This window comes from Salvia hispanica, chromosome 1 (assembly GCF_029641045.1).
Source record: "Salvia hispanica isolate PSC_SH4W2 chromosome 1, Shi_PSC_v1, whole genome shotgun sequence".
NCBI classification, from domain to species: Eukaryota; Viridiplantae; Streptophyta; class Magnoliopsida; order Lamiales; family Lamiaceae; genus Salvia; species Salvia hispanica.
In genome coordinates this window covers 60,973,325-60,997,174 of record NC_142692.1, presented here as the reverse complement: position 1 = coordinate 60,997,174, position 23,850 = coordinate 60,973,325, and the positions used below count along the sequence as shown (strand labels likewise).

At 35.1% G+C, this 23,850-nt stretch overlaps 1 long non-coding RNA gene across 1 annotated transcript; it reads right to left on the bottom strand.

The window, feature by feature from the left end:
• Window positions 1–9,983: 9,983 nt before the first annotated feature.
• Window positions 9,984–18,572, bottom strand: LOC125221813 (uncharacterized). The gene is made up of 7 exons (XR_007176431.2): window positions 18,228–18,572; window positions 17,597–18,141; window positions 14,567–14,685; window positions 14,264–14,340; window positions 14,011–14,092; window positions 10,500–10,538; window positions 9,984–10,369 (listed from the first exon to the last, which is right to left on the bottom strand). It is a non-coding gene; the product is annotated as an uncharacterized LOC125221813 (long non-coding RNA).
• Between the last annotated feature and the right edge of the window lie 5,278 nt (window positions 18,573–23,850).

Below are 23,850 nucleotides of genomic sequence, written 5' to 3'. Positions count from 1 at the left end.
TAACTTGGTGAAGAAGACTTGGTGGAAGAAGAGGTTGGCAAGAATGTATCAGCTTGAACACGAAGAAGAAGCCAACTTCCCCATTAATGGGGAAGTGAAATGATGAGCTTATTGAAGACGTCGAGCCAACGACGATAACCAAAGGCACTATAGGGGAGGTAACCCCTAGTAGGTAACTTTTAAATTATTTTTGCTTTAGTTTGCCTATCATATAAGTCTTCCTTCTCCACCAACTTTTCAAACTTATTCTTTGCATAGCCTTGAATAAGTTTGGGGGGTGATATGGTGGATAGTGAGCCTTATGAGGTATTTTACTGCTTTATTTTTGTTTCAAATTTATTAGTTGTCTTTTGTTGCTTTTATTTATGTTTTAGGGTAGATTTGTTTTGCTTTAGACCTCTGTGAGTTGTTTTGATTTTGGTTGTTGTGGAATTGAATTTGAACTTGTTTGAATTCTGGTTTCTTGGGGTAAAGACTAGTTGTTAATGATAAAAACTTCATCCATCTTTTAAGCTATCATGGTCTTTGACTTAAAAGTTTGAGTAATAGGTGCATAAGTAACGAATTGCTTGTTTGCCTTGATTCATGCTAATACCCGAGTGAGATTTGAGCCAAAACTTCATTTTTTTGTGTGATTTTATCATATGCTTGTTGTTGTTTCTAGAACTTGCTCCTAATCATATTAAATCTACATAGTGAATGTGAATTTAGGAGATGACGTTAGGCATTCTTTGTTTTTCCCTTCACAAGTGTATATTTTTGTCTTAATCCCTAGTTAGCCCTCCTAGCCTAAAAAGTATTCCAATGTCAAATAATTGTTGAGTTACCGTCAAAGTGATAAGCCTACAAACTTGGAAGCACATATGGGGCGTTGTAAAAATAATGGAGGTATAAGCTAGACGAAGTCTAGAGGAAAAAAAAAGAAAAAAAAAAATAATAAATTTGTGGAGGTATAAGCTGGACGAAGTCTAGAAAAGTTTTTGGTTGGGTTTCTAAATAAGTGGGGACCGGATGGGAGGAAGAAGTTTGACAAAGTCTTACTTATCTGAGATTTGTATTGGAAAATGGTGTTTTGTTGGGAGTTGTAGTATGTGGGTATTTGTGCTTCTTATACTTTTCAGCCACTTAAGCCTAAATTTACCCTACCGTCCAAAGAGCCACGTTACAACCTTAATAAGTCCTTTCTGATTTTAGATTCACATTCACATTCTAGTAGAGGAGATGTTTGATTAAGAGCAAGCCTATGGTAAACACTATTTGTATTTTGATTTGAGAGTATTATTTCTATACATACACTTTTGAGAGTGAGATACACATACACATATCTTGAGAGAAGCATGAATCCAAGGTGATATACGAGTTAGTAGTAAAAGTGCACTCGACGGCTTGACTTGATAGAATTTGTATTGTGATATGCTCTTTTATTCCATACTCTTTAAAACAATAATGATGTCTAAACCCCTTTAAATCCAAGTCTTCTTTTAGTTCTTTTTCTTTATTGCTCGAGGACTAGCAATTATTTAAGTTTGGGGGAGTTGATATACTTGGATTTTACATGGTTTTAAAGGGTGGTTATGTATGAATTCGATCATATTTTGTCTATTATTGGACATGTTTATATATACTTCTCTATTATGTTGGTATGTTGACCATTTTGTTAAGAATGTGTAGAAAAAGGTACAAAATATGTGGATGTGCAGCAGCCTTGCTTTGAGACAATATTTACTGGAGATTTTGAAGTCCAATCAGACCATAATGCATATCAATCTCTTCGCCTTCGAAAGAGCTTCGCGTGGGTATCTTGCACGCCTCAATCGGAGTTCGGTAGAAGAAGTTATGGCCGTTACAAAAATACTGCGCTATCCAGAAACTTACACGCGGCCGGGTGAATTATTACACTGTAAATTCACCCGGCCGGGTACTGTAATTCTGCGGGAAATGGCCAGAAAGGGGTCGAAAATGACCACCCGGCCGGGTGAATTTTGCTCTTTATAATTCCACCCGGCCGGGTACGCTATTTTGGCGTATTATTTTGGCAAAAATGCGATTTTTGATGGAAGATTAAGGGGAAAACGCCTGGGGTTCACATCCATTCAACATCTACCGCCTCCAACACTCACACACACCCCCAAGAACACCTTTGAGAGAGAGAATTGAAGATTGAAGATTGAAGACTTCCAATCGGAAGATTGAAGTTGCAATTCCATAGATTCATTCTCACAGGAGTATCTTAATCTTTTCTCCATGTATTTCATTGAATCTTGTGTTTTAAACATGGTTTTTGTGAAGAACATGAGTAGCTAAACACCTTTTTGTAGAATTCTTGGTGAAGATGCACTAATTTCATAGTTTTTATCCAATTAATTTTGTTCTTGCCTTGCTCTTTTAGTTATTTGATTATTCTTGGGTTTATTCCTTTCAATTGCTTGATCACCATTTGATTGTGTAGGATTAATTAGATTAATCGGGAGATGAAATAATTAATCTGGAAATAAGAATAATTCACACCTTAATGCAATAAAACTCGGGAGAGTTGAGGTTTTGAGTGAGGTCTTTGACCTAATCGAGCTTTTGGGAGTTAGGGGTTTTAGGATTAGAAGGGGACTTCAATCCTAGCACCTAATCTACAGGTTTCTCACCTCGGGAGGGGGTTTAATCTATAATTGTGGTCGACTTAGTAACTCTAGAGACACCAAAAGGTAAGACAATTTGATTGGATAAGAGCTTGGAATTGTGCATCGGATCCTTGAGTTCTACAATTTTCTCCATATTATCTTTTCATTCCGTGTTTACTTGCTTTTATTTGTTTATTTGCTCATTATATGTTTTTCGTAGTGTTAGAAAACAACAAACCTTTCATGATTCTCTAGATAGTAGTCAACATTTGTTCGTGGTAGTTAAGTTGATACGAATTTGTCTCTGTGGGATACGATACTCTTGCTTGCTAATTGCTACACTAGCCCCGTACACTTGCGGGTATCATTTGTGTTAAAATAAGTTGAGTCAGTCGCTCTGGGTTGGTCCGAAGCTTACATCATTGTGCAAGGGGTTGGTACGACCCTAAACCCTAAATTTGCATATTTGCAAAACAGCTCCAAATTTCCAACCTCGCGTTTTGACTTCCTTTTTAGGCTCAAATATGCATATTTCTCACAAAACATGTCAAAATATCAAAATAAATAAAAATGTGCAAATAATGGACATGTAATGCAACTTTGACATTTAAAACGGACCAAATAATGGCCTTAAACCGTGCAAAATCCGAGCGTATCACATAACAACAAAAATAATTAATGAACAAAGTTATTGAAAGTAACATTTTTACCAAGGTTTGCTCTCTGCTTGCAGATTCTATGACTGATTTGTAGTCAATCTGAACACTGGATGCTTGCGCCATTACTCGGCTGCTCGTTCTCTCCTAGTTGACAATTCTCAAGTAGTCATTGATACAACCTACAACCTGATCAAAAATTCAAAAGAAAAAAAGAATGGGAATATTTTGGTAAAGAATGTGTGTTTGTTGGTACTAAAGTTAGACCTTCCAATGATGTGGCAAGCTCATTGAAATTATTCACCATGAGGCAGTGCAAATCGTCTCCGGGCCAGATAGGGTAGATTCAGATATTGATGGTGAAGCAGATGCAAGCACCGAGAGCATTAAGAACTAATTATTGAGATAAATCATAACTAATTGAAAGTTCTTAGATAAGCTTAGCTCGAACAATAAGCTCAGCAAGTGCACTACCTTCTTTTATATTGCACATCGAATCTTCATTCACATTGATAGGTCTAGGTCCCATTTTACGCTTAGGTAAAACTCAACCCAAAAACGTGGTAGCAAACCAACCCTTCCAGAATGTCATCACAAGTGTATAACGCCTACATCGATCTCTGTGGAATCAATAATTTACTCCACTATACTAGCCAGTAAAAGTGGTTGAGGTTTTTGATAGAGAAGATAGACACAGACCCAACGAAACAACTAGGTATGGGTACCCTCCTAGTCCGTTGATAATAATCACACAGAGTCTAGTCAGAATCTGATTCTCTTTGGTATTCATAGAAATATTATGCTGCAAATCTTATACAAACATCAACTATGAACCTTCTTCTTTTTTAGTCAGTATTAAAAATTAGTTTATCTGTTTTGTTCATTTGAATTCAGTTTAAATAACTAAGAATGTCATTAACTTTGTTACTCCCTCCGTCCCATAGTAGATTGCACACTTGGGAGATGGCACGAGATTTTAGAAGATGTTATTTTGTGTGTTAAGTTTTGAGAGAAAATATAATTTTATATGATGTGAGAGTGAGAAAGAAATTTTTCCAAAACAGGAAATGTGACATCTTTTGTGGGACAAACTAAAAAGGAAAGTATGGCACCGACTATGGGACAGAAGGAGTAATATTTTTAAAAAAAGTTCAAGTTGTTTTTATATTTAAAGTTATATAGAAAATGGATAAATCAACCTAAAGGGGAGTGTTATATTGCTAACTCATTGCTTAATTGCTAACTACAACTCAATAATAGTCATTAGATATTCAAATTAAAGGCCTACATCATCAACCACGAAATATCAATACGATCAACAAAAAACGTCAATAAGGCTATAAGATTAATTCTAATAAAAATCAATAGGAGTATTAATGTCAAGTTAGTTATAAGTAACTTTTAAAAGAAATCCTAAAATTTTAAATTCATACTACATGCATATGTTCCGACGTCAAAATTTGAAAAAAAATTTGAATTTTTTTTTGAATTTTCGTATTTTTGACGAACAGATTTATGTCAATACACCTTACATAATATGTCAATATTATGCTCCTAAATGTCAATATGAAATTGTGTTGACATTATTATGTCTTCGTGTTGTTGTATTTCATACACTGTATTGACATTATATTTCTAAACCCTAAATTTGATAATTGCTATTATCTTTTTAATATTAAAAAATGAAAAACGAAATTACACATGGCAAATTGTAGACCACAAGATTTCTAAAATCTTATAGTCTTAAATTAGTTGTAGTTAGCGACTAAGGGATGAGTTAGCAATTGATCACTCTCCTCAACCTAAAACTTTTATATTACTTGTTAAATTAATGACATCAATAAAGATTTGTAAGATCTTGAAATCAAATTAAATAAATAAAATGAAAAAATTAATATTAACATACACTATACATTATGTCTCGAAACATTTCCTCGACATGAAAATAATAGCAATGATAATCACATCAACTTGTTGTTTTAAGACTACGATCATTTACTGCTTTTAGCAATGAAATTCTACTATCATTTCTTTCCGTATTACTACTCTCTTCGTTTTATAATAGATGATACATTTGAGAAATGACACTAAATAGGAGATGTTATTTATGTTTTAAATGAAGAGAGAAAATAGTACATTTATATTAATGTAAGAGAAACAAAATTTCAAAAAGAAAAATGTGACATATTTTATTGGATAAACTAAGAAGAAAAATGTAATATCTATTATGGGGTGGAAAAAATATTAGTTTTGGTAAATTTGCTTCATATTCCAGTTAATTTTTTTCCATAATCTACATGCATTCTCTAATAAATCCTTCAGCTCACGTGCATTTTACGTCAATTTGTCATCATATTGCTGTAATAGTTCCTATAAATGCATCATTATAAGTATAAGAAACAAATTAATAAAATTAAATTTTTTTAATTAATAAAATTAAAAGTGTAATAATTTTTAATTAATTAAAGTTAAAATATTTAAAAAATTTAATTAATAGAAATAACAAAAATAATTTTTTAATTAATAAAAATAGTTAAAATACTGTTAACAGATAACTCAAACCCGACCCTAACCAGACCCAACCCAGCCCGTTATCTTCGGGTTTTGATTGGGTCGATCCTATAAGGATCCAAACCTTAAAAGTGTGTGTTCGTGTCGGGTTAACTTCGTTGCATTCGTGTCGGATTATCGTATAATAAAAAATTGCCAGAATGTATTTTCGATGCACAAAAATAAGTGTTGGCGCATGCGAAAACGGCATCGGCGGTATTTGTGCGGCTTCCTCCCGCTTAGGGCTATCAAAATGGATATCGGGAATTGGAGACCCTATATCCGAAGTCCGAACCCGAAATATCGGGTAATTGGATACCCAATACCAGATTTTCTGGGTTTCGGGATCGGATTTGGGTATAGAATTTTTGGATTATTGGGTATCGGGAACCCGATATCCGATCCCCAAATTACCCGAATTACCCATTTTTTAATTTCTTTTAAATTTAATAAATTATGTATCTATTTTATTATTTAAAAAATCAAATGTACTCCCGAAATCCTTCACTCTTAAGTCACATTTACTCATTTAGGGTTAATGTATGAATTGTGATGTTTATTATGGATGAATGATGGATTTTATAACTTATGAATTTTTTATTTCTAATAATTTGTAATCCCTCCGTTTTTTAAAAATAACAACTATTTCCATTTTGGGTCATTACTTAAAAATAGAAACTTTAGAATCTTTCGGTTTTAGGACATGGACCCCACAATCCACTAAGTCTACTTACACTACTTTTTCTCTTCTTCTCTCTTACTTTACTCATTTTTCTTTTCCTCTCTCTTACTTTATCAATTGTGCATTAAAACTCATGCCGTTTCAAATGTTTCTATTTTTTTAATACGGAGGGAGTAGTAGTTTTTTTATCTACTTCAAGTTTGTCTCAACTTCGAACTACAAGTTTGTATTTTTAAAATTTTGTAGTTAATTTTCTTAAAAAACTAATTAAAAAAATATTTTAAAAATCCACAATCGGGACTAGATATCCGAGTCGGGTATCTGGGTACCCGAAATCATTTTCGGATCGGGTATCAGGTATTAGATTTTGGGAAATTCGGGATCGGATATCCGCAGGTACTTGATTTGACAGGCCTACTCCCGCTCTATGGATGTAGTGTTGGGTTATTTGTGCGGGAGGAGGATTCGCGGCAGCAGCAAGTTTTTCTCCTTCAGTTTTTGTGTAAGGATTCAAATCATTTCCCCTCTCAAGTCAATCATACTTGAATTGAGAATGCAAATAAAAATAAAATAAAAAAAAAAAATAAGTGAGAGTTTTTTGGTATGAAAAGAATTTTGTGATGAATAAAGTACTGATAAGTAATTTTAGAATAAAATAAAATCATTGATTTTCTTTCAGGAAAGTTAAACCTACAAAATGGAGTATATTACTCCCTCCGTCCACGATTTAAAGAACCTTTTTGCCATTTTGGTTTGTCCACGCTTTATAAAACCATTTACTTTATTCCACTTTTAGTATGCGAATCTCATATCCCACCAACTTTTTATATTCACCCTCCGTCCACGATTTAAAGAACCTTTTTGCCATTTTGGTTTGTCCACGCTTTATAAAACCATTTACTTTATTCCACTTTTAGTATGCGAATCTCATATCCCACCAACTTTTTATATTCATAATCCAATATAAAACTAATACTTTAAATGGGTCCGGTCTCACATTTCACTCACTTTCTGTCTTTATTTTTTTTCATAAAGACAAACAATTTCTTAAAGCTTGTATCAAGTCAAAATGACTCTTTAAATAGTGGACAAAGAGAGTATTTTAGAAAAATTTATTGAGCCAACACATCAACACTTAATGAAACAAATGATAAAAAATATGTTATGGTCATACAGTATCCAAAAACAAAAGAAATCATTTTATCTATTGATTATGATCAAATTGGTACATTACCGACTCATGCTCGACCCAAAAAATATATATATTTGAGCCCAAACCCCTCAGCTGGACCAATTAATATAGCCCACATGGTGGCATTGTATATAAATGACAGGGCATATTATTTTGAGTTTTGACAATACTTTTTATTCTTAATTAAGAGATGACAACTCCAATTTTTCATCATGAGTCTCACAATTTCTTTTTTTTTGTCAATTTTAATTTATTTATGATAAAAATTTCATTGAGTTACATTTTCAATTTAATTAAAATCCAAGATTTATTAAAAAAAATAATTACATATGAATTAATTTTATTAAAATTTCAAATTAATTTTCAAATGGATCATTATAAAATTACAGTTATTTTATTTAAATTTTTTTGAAAATAGATTTTTTAAAATAAAATCAAAACTTTAAACTTTATCTATCCTACAAAAATATGGACATTTGGGACGGTACGGAAATTAATGCATAATTGGTAAAGTAAGAGGGATATAGAAAGAAAAAATAATTATAATATTTTTGGTCGATAATGATACCCACATTATTAGAGAGAGAAGTTATCAAAAATAGAAGGGGATATTTTTAGGAGACATCCAAAAGTGGAAAATGCTTATTTTTATGTGATTGAGGGAGTAATTAAAAACCAATCTTTTATGATTAAAAAACATATTTTTTAATAAAATCTAATTTTAAATTTTTTTTTAATTGGACAAAAGAAGCCCAAAGGCAGGGGGCGAGTGGGCTTCACCACCCTATAGGAATGCGCCATGTTGACACGAGATGGCTTGCCATCTTTCTCTCCGGAATGAGACACTCCGCGGGGTGAGACGGGAGAGATCATCTGCAACGTTAGCTCGTCGTCGTCTCATCCCAACGAGACGAGCTGCGTTGTGGATGCTCTTAATATCTCTCATTTTTAATCTAGCGGTTATTGGCTAGATTACACTTTATTCAAATGTAGTCGCTACTCCCTCCGTCCATCAAATAGGAGTCTCACTTCTTGGCCGCGCGAATTTTAAGAAATGTTAAGAAAAGTAGATAGAAAAAAGTTAGTGGAAATATGGGTCCCACTTGTATGCAATAATTTTAAATGAAATGGGAGTAGAATGAGTTAGTGGAATGTGGTGCCTATTACAATTTATAGTAAAAGTGAACCTGGATTCCTATTTGCAAATGGATTGAAATTAAAAAACGGGACTCCTAATCACGGACAGAGGGAGTAAGTGTTAACATAGACACTATCGCTTATCATAATAAAATATTTTTGTTTTTCTATTTGTGTCGATTAACTAAAATCTTGGGACAGAGGTAGTGGCGGAGCCACGGTGGGGCCAGGGGGCCCCCCTCAACATTTCGAAGTGTACATATATATTTACTATATGTAATCGAGAAATTACAAGTACATAGTTGGCGCAGTTGGTAGCTTACGTATGTCAGTTTATTTGTTACAGACAAGAGTTCGGTTCCTCTTTGGGCCGTTTTTAAGTTTTTTTTTTATAGTAATTAATTATATTTATTTTCTTTTATTTTAAAAGTTATAATTTGAAGTAATGAATTTAACGCACACCGATATTAATTTATACCTTGATATATAGTAATAATTTTTTTAGATATACATACATTTAATACCTTTAGATATTGTTCATTAATAATTTTTACATTTTAAGAGTAAAAATTAAATTTCAAATTGACTTTGTCTCCATGCACATAGAGAAATGGTAAATCGAGCTTTAATTTTAGGTTTCATGTCAAATTAACATTTAACAACACCAACAATAAATTTTGAGTTATTAGAAATTTTAATTAAAATAAATATATAAACAAAATAAGAAAACACTAATCTATATCTATACTCATATAAAGGGAGACTTGTTTGAAAAATAAAGAGAGACTTGTTTGGAAAATTTACATAAGTGCCATTGGGCCCACATTTGGGCAGGAAACGTTATGAAATTTGGGCAACACATTGGGTTAAATTTTATTAACTTATTGTAAATGCAGTTTGTTTAATATGGATCTTATTTCTGATTAGACCGAGATTTTAATGGTGTGGCTGCAGCCTATTCATGTAGCTTTGCATAGGCTTTATAAGAAATACCACTATTCTATTACTCCCTCCGTCCCCGATTAAGAGTCACACTTTCCCATTTCGGTCCGTCCCCAATTAAGAGTCACACTTCATTTTTTACCATAAATGGTAAGTAGGTCTCACATTCCACTAACTCACTTCACTCACATTTTATTATAAAACCAATATAAAAAAGTGGGCCCCACATTCTACTAACTTTTGAACCAACTTTTTTTTTACATTTCTTAAAACTCGTGCACGGTCAAAGTATGACTCTTAATAGGGGACGGAGGGAGTACAATATAGTTCTCCCTCCGTCCCATTGAAGATGACCCACTTTCCTTTTTGGTTTGTCCCAATCAAGATGACCCATTACTTAAAATAGAAACATCTTTATCTCTACTTTATTCCTTCTCTCTTACTTTACTCTCTCCTCTTACCACACAAAATATAACTGCATAAAATCCCGTGCCGCCCAAGAAAGGGGTCATCTTCCTTGGGACGGAGGGAGTATCTATTTATTCCACTCTTCCAAAGCTGTCTGACACACTCCAGTTTCCAATGCATTGTGTCTCTGAAAAAAGATATATTTCATATGTTAAATGCATATTTAAAACCTTTCATGAATATCAACTTATAAATATCTATACAATTCGTATTTTTAAAGGAAAATTAAATATAATAAGGCAGTTTTGAAATAATACTCTTTGGAATCCATTATTTACATCCTTTGCAATTTGTCCCTGGAAAAAAAATTATGTATATAGTCAAGATGTGTGAACGTGATATTTAGATGCAAAAAATAGCAGAAAGTGGGCACCATACTAAACCATGAAATTCATTTCTCTAAAGAAAATGGCAGAACGTGGGGCAGTAATTAATTGAAATCTAGCTGCTTTAAATTTAAAAGAATTTCAAGTTTAAGAATGTGAATTGCAGATTGTGTGAATCATTATAAATATGCTATGCTTTCCACCAAAGATTAACACCTTCAAAGCAGTTCTAATATAATATACATTATGCTTACTTTGTTGAAATATGTTATATAAAATAAATACATATATGATAGAAATAATAGCAGGTGTGGTAATTAATGTGCACCCATTACATAAAATTTGAAACCTTAGATAAAATGACTAATTTTTAAAAGTTCAGAGACTAACTAATTAAAGAAAATTTTGAAAAATATAGATATAGATGGAGCATTGGTTTATGAGAACTATCCTTTGAAACATCAGGAAATAGATGATAGAAATCTTAGTAGGTACGTTAATAAATTTGCACTCATTAGACAATATATAGAGTATTACGTACCTTGATTTATTTGTATTCATATGTTGATATGTTGCTTATGCAATAGAATAGGTTGTAGAGAAGCCACGCCTACTATCACCTACTTTTTGAGCAACTTTTTGAGTAATGATTATAGAGGAGTTAGAGGCAGCTGTTTATCTTCTTCTTCTTCTCTCTACTTCCTTTAACTGCAGACTGGAGAGTGAGAGAGGCGGCTGTTATAAGAGCATCCGCAATGGTCGGCTAGCGACCGGCTAGCCGATTCGTCGCGCTTGCCGAACCATTGCAGTCGGCGACCACGAAATCGGCTAGCGCTTCGGCGTGGGCTGGCCGATCGCTCGTCGCTGGCCGAAGCGCTGGCCGATCGGCTAGCCGCCATTGTGGCGGCCCGATCGGCCAGCGCCGATTTTTGATTTTGATTTTTTTTTTTTAAAAAAAAAACCTATATAAACGCGATTTTCGTTTTATTTTCATTTGCACCACTTATTTTAACGAGTTTTCTCTCTTTCTAACTTTCTGTACAAGAGCATCATCGAGCGATGGATCACAACAACGAGTCCAGTCCAGCGACGAGTGGATCTCAGACTCCCACGGTACCTGTGGGATCTGGATGGGGGCAAATGGGGCCGGGGGTTTAACATCCCTTTGAATCAGATGATGGGGATGATGGCCGGTGCGCCAGGGGGGCGCAGGCAGTCAGCGCCCGGGTGGGGGGGTATGCCCCAGATGCAGCAGCAGATGATGCTGCAGCAGATGATGAGGATGATGTGGCAGGGCGGGATGCAGGGAGGATGCAGCACGGTATGCATCCCGGGATGCACGGGAGGTACAGGGGTCACCGGGAGGGGACACGGTATATCGGCCCTCGCTTGATTTTTTGACGGCTTCGTCTCACACGTCGATCCCAGTGGAGACGCAGTTCACTGGCGATGACCTTCTGTCATTGCATGATAAGGGGATCGATCTCGGGGAAGATGATACTCCCGTTCCAGCGAGGCGGGCCGCGCCGAAGAAGAAGACGAGGGCAAGGCGGTCGGCGAGTCATCGCAGCCCGCTGCCCCTGGCCGGAAGAAGTGGACGGAGGATGAGTACGCCAGGGTGGCCAAGGGGTGGTTGGAGGTGTGCGACGATCCGTTGGTTGCGAACAACCAGCGGGTCGTCAACATGTGGTCGAAGATCAGAGATGCCTATAGGAGGCACTGCCCGCACGGGAAGGACTTCAGCAACGAGGAGGTCCGGAAGGGGTGGGAGCGCACCAGGGCCGCGGTAGGCCGTTTTGCGAATTTGTACGCCAACGCCCTCCGTCAGCTCAGAAGTGGGCAGAATGAGAACAACGCCCGGAGGATAGCCGCGAGTCAGTTCCCCTTGGAGGGGAAGTATAAGGAGTTCACCTTCTGAGAGTGCTTTTTGTTGTTGAAGGACTCCGAGAAGTTCCGGGTGGGGTGCGACGTTGGGTGGCCAAAGAAGCAGCGACTGAACTATAGCGGCGACTACAGCGGCAGCAGCGGCGGATCCCACGACCTCCCCCCGGATGCTGAGGAGTTTCCATCCCCTCCTTCATTTACTGGTCGCCACCGCCCGGTTGGACAGAAGCGGGCGCAGCGGGCTGCGAGGGGCGGATCCCCCCTATCGCCCCGCGAGGTCCAATCCTCCGCCCTCCCACCCGCCCCACTCGAGTACACTCTCCATTCGCGTAACCAAACGCGGGCTCAGATGTACAAGGTCTTCCAAGAGTGGAAGAACGCCACTGACCCCACGGAGAAGATGTTTCTTCACGAGATGCTCGAGAGCATGCGTGTTGATTTGGAGATCGCGAGGGCACGGCTAGCGGGTTCCGACGTGGGCTCAGATACCACGGGTGGCGGCAATGGCGGCGGCGGCGGCGAGGACGACGGCGACGGCAATGAGGAGTAGAGAGTGGCGGGGCTCGTGTGTTGAAGCCCTTTTTTTTAAAAAAAAAATCATGTACTTTTTTTTTAAAAATCTTTGTACTTCTTTTTTAATGGAATGGATTATTTTTCCCGTATATGTGTCGTAAATTTAATTCCGTATTTTAATCGTAATTTTAATTCCGTAAATGTAGTATATTTTGAATTTTTTTATTGCGGCTGGCCTAAATCTGATGTGGGTCGTGGATTTTTTAGTGTTGCTGACGTGGCAGGGGAGAGTGGCTGGCCTATGACTGGCCTAAGCACCATTGCGGATGCTCTAAATCAGGGTTCAGCTTTATTGGGGAAACTTATTTAGTCTCATATAAATAACACAAGAATAATAATTTAATAAATGCATAAATTTAATGGGCCTTAACTTAAGCTATATTAATGGAAACTTCTAAAATTGAGTGGGCCGAATTTTGGACAAGCTATTTTTTTTAATATTTTAGTAAAAATACTATTAACTTATATATTTGTGCATATATATGATATATTCGATTTAGAATTTTTTTTATTAGATTAATATTTATATTAGTTAGTAAATATCTGTATTGATAACTGATAGTCTAATTGAGTATTTTCAGTGTTCTTTTTATTATCATATTTTGTTTTCTAATACTTATTTCTGATTATTACGTGAAAGGTCTCTCGTGATGATGTTTTTATGGGGACTTACATGGTTTCTAAACAGCATGGTGAAGAAGGCATGCTCTATAAATACCCCTCTTCTAACACTCCCAGAATCAGTCACTTCATCTTCCTCTCAATTGAAATCAGAAAGCAATATCCACACACAAACAGTTCAGTTTCTCAACCCTTTCTTTCTTCTTCCCTAATCGATATTCATATTCTTCATGATCTTTATCTTCCTATACCATATTTATCTATTCTTTTCTGAATGTTCCCTCTCTTTTCTTAATCATTTCATTTCTCTTATATCATGTTTTGAAGATGAACAATCTGTGCACAATTAACGAAGTGTTCTTACCTTGAATTTGTTATTCCTTCCATTTGTTTTATGCTTGAAACCTTGAATGGCTCATGAAGTTGAGGTTTTATACTTTTTGTCCCTGCAGTCAAAATGTAGAATGAAAAATCATTAGTTTTTTTTTGTATTTCTACATTTATGTTATTCTTGACTCTTGATACCTTGCACTGCTCCTGCATTTAAAATTTGGAATGAAGATTTATTTGTTTTTCTATATTTCATGCATTTGAGCTTATATACAATGTACACTGACCTCTTATTCCAGTTTTCCATGCAATATGTGGTCCTTGCCTTGGCTTCCATTCTTCTTGAAATTTTTTAAGATGATTACTGCAAAAAAATGTTAGTGAATTCATTGAGTTACTTCCTTGACTGGAATAATAAAACTGTAATCATAAACAAGTTACAGCATTAATTATCTTCTATATCCATTAAATCCTTTATATGATTATATTCACTTATGTATTTTTGTTATCTCTTTTACTGCAGAAAGTTTCCACCGCAGAATGGCACCTATAATTACCTTGGTTAATAATCTTCTACCTAAAGTGCCTACCTCTGTCATCAAGGTCCGTTGTGTCCAGCTTTATGAGAACAATTCTGGAGATAAGAATGATAAGACCTTGGAAGCTATCTTCCATGATCGCGTGGCATGTTTTCTGACTTCTTCACATTCTGAAAATGAATATATAATTAAAAAAATATCACTTATAATGGAGACAAAAAAAATATAAGAAAAACTGACTATTCATTACTTTCAGGTTTTTTTAACATATATTGTCATTTCCAGGATTCAAGCATCATTTCCAGGATATTCATGCCAGAGTATTGTTGCTAAACTAAGTGAAGGAAGGATATTTTGCATTAGGAATTTTCTTGTGAGACCAAACAATCTCAAGAACAAGACTACCAATCACCAATTTAGGCTCACCATGGTTGCCAAAACTGAAATATCTGAAGTCACATATTCTAAATTCCTATATTCTAGGTTTGCATTTAAGAGTTTTGATCAGATAGCAAGGCTTGACAAAGCTGCTGAAGAAACATTTTTTGGTATTATGTTTGCATATATTTTGGTATTTTGTTACTTTAAATTTTTCCAGATATTAACTTTTCAGTTTTCCAGATGTAATAGGAGTGATTGTTGCACCTGGGAGTGTTCTATGTCAGCCTAAATGTAGACTTATTGAGATTGAAATTGCAGATGAGAAGTAAGTTTGAAAACAATGTTGAAGATATCTAATCAAGGTTTCTGATCTTATTAATCTTTTTTTCCCCTCTTATTGCAGTCATAACAGGATCTTTTGCACAATTTAGGATGCAAACGTTGATTCTTATCTTCAACAGTTGGAGAAAAGTAAAGGAACTTTGCCTATTATAATTGTTCAATTTTGCCGGCCAAATATGTTTAAAGGTAATATGTTTAACTAATAATTATTTTTCTGTTTGTTTTATAGATTTTTTTTGTGTTTCTATTAGTTTTTTAATTTGATTTAATTTCTGTTAGATTTTTTAATCATTATTTTATAACTTTATTTTTAGGTGAGATGCGTGTCTCTACACATTTTAATTCCACCCAAGTTTTTAGGGTTTAGGGTTATCAATGCTGATATAAGTGAGGTTAAGCAGTTTAGAAGCAGGTATTATAACAACTGTTATTGAATTTTTTAACTGTATTGTAATTATATTATGTCATTGATTTTAACATTCTTATATTAATTTATTGTTTTAGGATATCCGGGGATCCAACTTTCATGAGTATGGTGTCATTAGGTGAAGTTGGAAAGAAGATAAATAGTGAGTTTGATGACCTGCAACTGAAGAGTCGGGAGGATGTCTTATGTCTTAAGGTAGTGAATATTTTTTTTATATAAAATTTTGCCTTTTTTTTAATTGTTACTTTACTGATTAAAATTTCAACTTAGTTTATTTCTTATTCTTATTCACAGAGTGGTTCATATTGAGTTTTTGGAAGGGTTATTTCTGTGGAATGTCACTATGGTCAATGGTTTTATGAGTCCTACAAGATTTGTGTGAAGAAGCTTGAACAAGTTGCCCCTGGGAAGTATTTTTGTGTGCGTTGTAAGAAGACTTTTGGTTATGCCAAAATGAGGTATTTCATTTTATTATTGTTATAGTGGTTTGATTAGTTTGATTAATCAGAATTATAGCATTTTTTAAATTTTTTAAAATTGAATCTTTTGTAGGTACAGATTTGTTCTAAATATTGTAGATGACACTAGCAATGTTTCACTTCTGCTTTGGGATAGAGAGGCTATTCAGCTATTGGATTTGAAAGTTGATGATATTGTTGATGCAGATAAGGTATTAATAATAAGAAACAATGCTATAGTTTTTATAATTTGTATATATTTTATAATATGTTTTACTTTTGTTGCAGATTCATTTAACTGATTCCATTCTTAGGAGGATAGAGGACAAGCTTTGTGGACAGAATTTTCTGTTTAAAGTCCAGCTGAAGGATCATTTTGATTATCCAGTTATCCATCCATTTACTGTGAATAAAGTCTGTAAAACTCATGAAATTGTTGAAAAATATATCCCTGAAGGTTTTGTTTCCGAACCTATTAGTTCTCAGGTGAAGCTGTCAGATCTATTGTTTGGAGATGATCTTGCTGAGGTATTTATTTCAATTATTATTCTTCTTCTATGTGTTTTATTCTGTTATTAAATTTTTTACTTTACAGGTCTCTGAAAAAAGCTTTCGAACACCAGACTTGTCCAGTATAGAGAATGACAATAATTCTAAATGGATTGAGGAAGGCACTGTGAAGAGATGCTTGGATATGGAGTTTGATGCATGTGAAGATTACACTGATTTTGAGACTCTTAAAAGGCAGAAAGTGAATGGTGGAGAGTAGATCCTTATAAAGATATTTGGCTTGTGTTTTGAAGTTAAAACAGATGTTTAAGTTTTGTTTTTTGGGATCATCTTTTTGGCTTATTATTGAACTATTAATCTTATGACTTACTATTATTTAATGTTATGTTTTATTCTTCCTTGATATTCTATTTAAGTTTTTTTTTTACAGTTGTTCATTATTCCATTTTTATTTTATGTTTTAATTTTAATAGGAATGTTTAAATATTTTTAATCCATTTTCTCTTAAGTTTTCAAAGGTTTTGGCATAAGAGATAAACAAATTGATTACAAATTAACACATTGACCACTAACTGGCACCTGACCTCAAATTAACAAACTGGCCACAAAGTTGCAAATACTACAGAGAAATTATGTAAAGCATAACATGATGTTAACATAAAATGCCATAGTTTGAAAATCAGAATTTCAAAATCATAAGGTTTTTGTGCTGAATCTACTTATATGGATCCTCAATTCTCAATCATGATTCAATACTCTCACTTTACATGCAGGCTGAGTAGTAATCATTTACAAATTTTTGGATTTCTTTGGAAGGTAAGTAAACACTCCTTAATCATCTATAAATAAATCCTCATCTGTTGCAGTATTTTGTGTTTTACATTTTTGTGTGTTTACAATGAAAAAGTTGAAGAGTTCCACAACTATAACTTTATCAACTGAAGCTTCAGGTTAGTATTATACCTCTGTTTAGCTTGCTGAATTGAGTGCAGAATCTTTTTATCCTTCTTCTTCTTGCATATATCATTGTCTTTCAAATATCTTTCCTGGCATTAAACAAAAGTAAGTACTTTTTTTTGTTAAAAAGCTTGCAGTATTGTATAATCTCCTTTCACAGCATCTATAGAATGTATATTCATGTAGAAAAAGCATTTATATCATGTAAATTGTCATAAAACCTTTAATTTCTAATAGATAGCAAGTCTTATACAGATTCTGAAATTCTATAAAATGCTCTTCTATCCAATGGTGTTGCATCAAAATGAAATCTCAGAGTGATATAAAATTTTTATATATTTGGTCACAACTGTGGATCTCTACCTAATAGAGTCTGTCAACAACATTTCAACTTGTAATTGCTCAAAATACTGATGAACCGAACTTAGTGTGAGAAACTTATCTGAATAGGCATGTAATTATAGGGTTTTTCGAATTTTTTGTGGTCTTTTTTTCCAATATTTTCGATCAATTTGTTGAATCATAGAAAGTCTTCTACTACTTCTCCGAATCTGAAAAAAAACCAAAATGAAAAGAGTCGGAATAGATCTATTGTTCGACATTGGAAAATATTAAATGGATTTTCTCACGAATATACCTTTAACCGAAACTGATTTCGATGTAATTGCTGAAATATCAATGGATTTTTGCTGTATTGAAACGGATTTTACACCACTCTTCGTCTTCTTCGTTAAACCGATGACCTCGATAAGCATTCGGCGAATAGAATTTAGTCGGGCATCTAAATCGTCGAATTTGTAGGTTTTGAGATTGTTTTGGTAGTCCTTTAGGTTCAAATCTTTGGATTAGCAGTGGTAAGAAGTTGGCAAGGAGTTGTAAGGTGTGCTGGTGTCGTCCCCGGCGACGATTCGGTGGTAGACGACGGATTTTCCGGCGAATTGTAATGGAGAAAGTTTAGGGTTTGCGCCGACAAGGAGGGAGGAGAGAGAGGAGTGAATGACTTATATATGGTGTATAAATTATGGTTTTGTTTCCTAAGCGTGTTAATTATATTTGATATAGTCTAATTAAGTTAATTAGTTCCAACTAATGATAATATTGTTATTGGACTTTTGATTTTCTGGGCCTGCATTATTTAGATGCATGGGCCAATTTAAAAAATCGAATTGGGCTTATTCCATTCTTTTTTTGCGTATGTGTTTTAATGTGTTGGCCATTTAATTGTGTAATTAGAGCTTTATAATGAATGTATAATAATTGTTTTTAATATTTATATGTAAATATGAGAATTTTATTTTTATTATATATTGTTGTTTCTATTTATTTAATAAATTTTATATCTATCAAAAAATCTGTTTTATTTGTTTTATTCATAATTATGTAATTAGATATAACATGTACCATGAGATTAAACTATTTACATTTTTTCCCTTCTTTAATTATTTTATTAATTAATATGTATTCTACGAAATTTAATATTATATATTAAATTTTTTTACAATAGGATTGGGTTTTGGGGTTGAATTAATTGGGTTTTGGCTTATAAATGATGTTGATCGTGATGAACTTGATACGTCTAATATGGAAGGGAGCACTGTTGCATCGTCATGTTTGTTTCAATCTAGAGGTATTTTTCTATCTATATTCAGATTGAATTATATCAATTTTATAATTTTTTTATTTAGATTGAGTTCGAAGGAGCACGTTTTCCTTTTATAATTCTTGATAATGTTATTAAATATTTATACTTAATGTAATTAAAACATTTTTCTAATCATAAACGCCATTGTTATTCTCTTTTTTTTCTTTATTATTCAACGTCATTTTTTGAAAATCGTTTGACCCGTGCATAGCACGGGTGTTAACACTAGTGAAGTAAACAAGAGGGATGCTAATAGACAATACATACATAAAGTATGTAAGATAATATTTTTTTACTATTACAAATATGAAATGAGAAAAAAAAAAAATTAGTACTACATGATTTACTTCCCACACTTACTATCCAACAATTATTTCACCTTCAGTCAATACTTTTCGAATATTACGTTACGGCAACTTTTTGCATCTTTTATACTAACATTTTGGGTATTTCTTTTTTACTTATGGAGGAAAACTTACATTCCATGATTGTACTGGACATTTTTTAAAATCCGACTTTAGGAGAGACACATTAAGGTTATGCGTCTCCTTTTAATGAAACGCACGAGCGTCATGCGTTTTAGGGTAAGACGCATAGAGCTCATGCGTCTTTTAATTATTATTTTTATTTTATTAGAAGACGCACGACTGTCATGCGTCTTATTGTAAGACGCATAAGCGTCATGCGTCTCTTCTTCGAACTTAAAATAGAAGCGAGGCAGAAGCTCAGTTCAGCTTGAGAGAAAGAAAGAAAAGGGGCAGGCGATTTGTTGGGCGATTTCCGGCGATTCTCGCCGATTTCCGGCCATTTCCTCTTATCTTTCAGTAAGTTTTGTTCAATCTTTCAACATTTCTTACTTATTCGTTGTTTATTGCATAACATTAGGGTTCCTAATGCCAAACTTGTCAAATTTACTAAATTAGGGTTTATAGAAAAAAAATTGTCTCTAATTGTTGTTATTTTGTACATTTATTTATGCAGAAATGATGCCAGTGTTTGTGAGTTTGTATTGGAATGGTAGAATAGTTCAACTTCCTCAATTAGGTATTGGTTATGATCCACCTCGTGCGAGAGGCTCCATCGTATTGAATTTGTGTGTTTCATTCTCTGAATTAGTTGCAAAGATATGTGCTAAGATAAGAATAGATATGAATCAACATTCCATTGAAATATTATGGAGGCATTGTCTCTTTGGTACCGGTATGAGTTACATATGTACTGGGGTTGACAGTGATGAAAGTGTGATGTTTATGTTCAATGAGGCTCAAAATTCTACTCATCATATTGAATTATTTTTTGAGTATTCGCCTTTAAGAAATTTAGAAATCCCACCAATTGTTGATTACGGTGTTGGATCATCTACGAGGGTTTTAAGTTCAACTGTGAGCATTCTTCTATTTCCTCTTTCCCACAAAAATAATTTACTATTTTCGTTTATTATAATCCATCTCATTCAAAAATATGGGGTTGAGTTGTCTAATATCGTTTCTCCCCCATTAGAGCATCTCCAATAGCAATAGGCTAGCCATAGGCCAGCCATAGACTAGCCACAAACTCCTCCTGCCACATCGTTTGCACTAAAATTCATCTTGCCACATCATCAGGACAAGCAACTAGACAAGCAATAGGTCAGCCATAGGCTAGCCACAATAAACAAAATTATCACAAAATATGGAATTAAATTTACGACACATATACAGAACAATGCAATAATTTCATTTAAACTAAAAAAAGTGCATCCGAAAAAAAATTACACAATTAAAAAAAGTACATAAAACAAAAAAAAACTATCGCCGTGCAGTCCTACGCGTCCACAACTCTTCATTTAAATCCTTTAGGAGTTGAATATGAGCATCCACTTGGCGCATGTCGGCATGTGCTTGGAGGCGGCCAGTTTCATCGTGAGGTACCCCCCGTCGTACGTTGGAGGCGGCCACACCGTCGCTTGGACCGGCTTCATTATCGTCGTTGGCCCAACTAGTCAGTTGTATGCCTTCATCTTCGACAATCATGTTGTGCAGGATAATACATGCGTACATTATATCAGCAATGCAGTCGACATGCCACAAACGCGTTGGACCCTTAATTGCCGCCCATCGAGCCTGGATCACACCAAATGCGCGCTCCACGTCCTTGCGCGCCGACTCCTGCCATTCTGCAAAGTAGACATTCATGTCCTCATTTGCGCATCTAATCGTCTTCAAAAAGACGGGCCACCTAGGGTATATCACATCCGCCAAGTAGTAGCCCATATCATGCCGGTTGCCGTTGGCGACAAAACTGATGGTCGGACCGACGTCGTGGCACTGCTCGTTGAAAAGGGGCGACGAGTTGAGGACGTTGAGTTCGTTGTTCGACCCGGCTACCCCAAAATACGCATGCCAAATCCACAACCGGTAATCAGCTACGGCCTCGAGGATCATCGTGGGATTCTTTCCCTTGTAGCCGGTGGTGTAGAACCCCTTCCAGGCAGCGACAGTTCTTTCACTCCCAATGCATACAATCTATGCTGCCTAACATCCCCGGGAACTCATGCTTCTCCCCATGCATCTGCATCAGATCTTGACAGTCTTCGGAGGGTAGGGCTTCAAAGATACCGATCACGGAATATTTCAATCACGCCCTGACAGAAATACTTCAGACAATCTAGGGTAGTCGTCTCACCGATGTGGAGGTACTCGTCCCACATGTCTGCCGCGCCTCCGTAGGCCAACTGCCTGATTGCCGCAGTGCACTTTTGAATAGCTGAGTGGCCAGGTCTGCCAGCCGCATCCTGCCTGAAGCGGAAACACAGATATCGACGCTCCAAAGCGTCAACGATACGCATAAACAGCTTCCTACGCATCCTAAAATGCCTCCTGAACAGGTTTTTCCCAAACCGCGGCTGCTCTGCGAAGTAGTCGTCATATAGCCGCTGATGTGCAGCTACGTGATCCCAATCAATCACTGCTCGGCGGTGGACAACGGGTCGAGGTCGAGGTACCCACGGCTGCAAGGCCCTTTCTAACAGTCGCTCTGCCTCGCGGGTCGTATAGGCCTCTAACTCTTCCAACACTTGCCATTCGAACTCCTCCTTAGCATCCCCACCACTACCACCCGCGTTATTCATTTCGCGTTATTGCTCTTGTACAGAAATTTAGAGAGAGAAAACTCGTTAAAACAAGCGGTACAAATGAAAATGACGTTCAAATCGCATATATATAGTGTTTCGGAAATATAAAAAAAAACACCGCTGGTCGATCGCCAGCCTATAATGGCGGCGAGCCAATCGGCCAGCGCTCGCCTATTTTCTCGCCGAATTGGCGCTAGCTGGCCACAATGGTACGGCAAGCGCACCGGCTAGCGCCGGGAAACGGCTAGCCGGCCCGCTTGCCGCTATTGGAGATGCTCTTAGTTGATACCTCAAGGAGGCTTTATCCGAAATTCAAGAACAAAAATGGATTCAAGAAGGTTTAAATATTACTGGATCACTTCCCTTAATTTTTATATTTGGTAAAAGAAATTTCTATAGTCTCAATTTTTGCTGATAATACTTTAATTATATATTTTTTCTATTTCTTCTACTTTATTAATTTTATATTAAAATTTCTGTTTTTATAGGACAAGATCGAAATGTTTAATAGCTCGATGAACTATCACTATCTACGTAGGACATTGAAGACTAATATTATATGCAATTGTTACTTGTTAAGTGGCTTGCCGCCTTTAAAAATTATATTGCAACTATTATAATCAATAGTATAATAAAACTATTTAAGATTGGTTGTTTGGGGGCGTGCGGCCAATACTTTTATATACTCCAATATTGCATTAATTATAACTGTTGAGATTATGAAAAGGTAAGAATATAGTATGTTATATTAAGGGGTCATTTATTGAACATAGTTCATATCAAGCACGAAATTTATTTATTTTGATTTTTGAAATGTCTCTTGGGGGATGAAGACGAGTATGAGAAACTTGAATAACTAATTAATTATTAGCTACATTATAAAAGAAATAAAAGTATCTTAGTTGAGCTAATTAACAATTTTGGCCCTCAACTTTGAACTAAAAGAGTCAACTAAAGAGTGACATGAAACGCGTGGATATGCAGCAATTAATATCACCATTCACCGCCCAAACTCTTGGCTTTCGTTTTCCGTATAATATTCATTAAAGTTAATTATAATTTGTGATCATCACGATATAAAAATGGCTAATTTTTAATAATATATATCGCAATTGGTATAGCAAAAAAAGTAAATTTAAGTTCTGAAAGATAAGTTGGACAATTTTATAAAAAAAACTAAACAAGATTGATATAAATTATTAGAAGATTGAAAATTTTGTTCCTATGAAAGTTAGAGCAAGATCAGGCACAACGCCGGTTAGTAAAATCATCCAAAATTATCCTTTAATTCATAGTGTATTACTCTCTCCATCTCGGCGTCCCTCATTAATTGTTTACTTTTGTCATTTTCGTTCATCCTCCATTAATTGTCTACTTAATTTTTACCATAAATAGTAAATAGATTTCACATTTCACTAATTCATGTCACCCATATTTTATTATAGAACTAATATACAAAACTGGATCTCTATATCATAACTTTTTCAATCCATTTTCTATTATAAA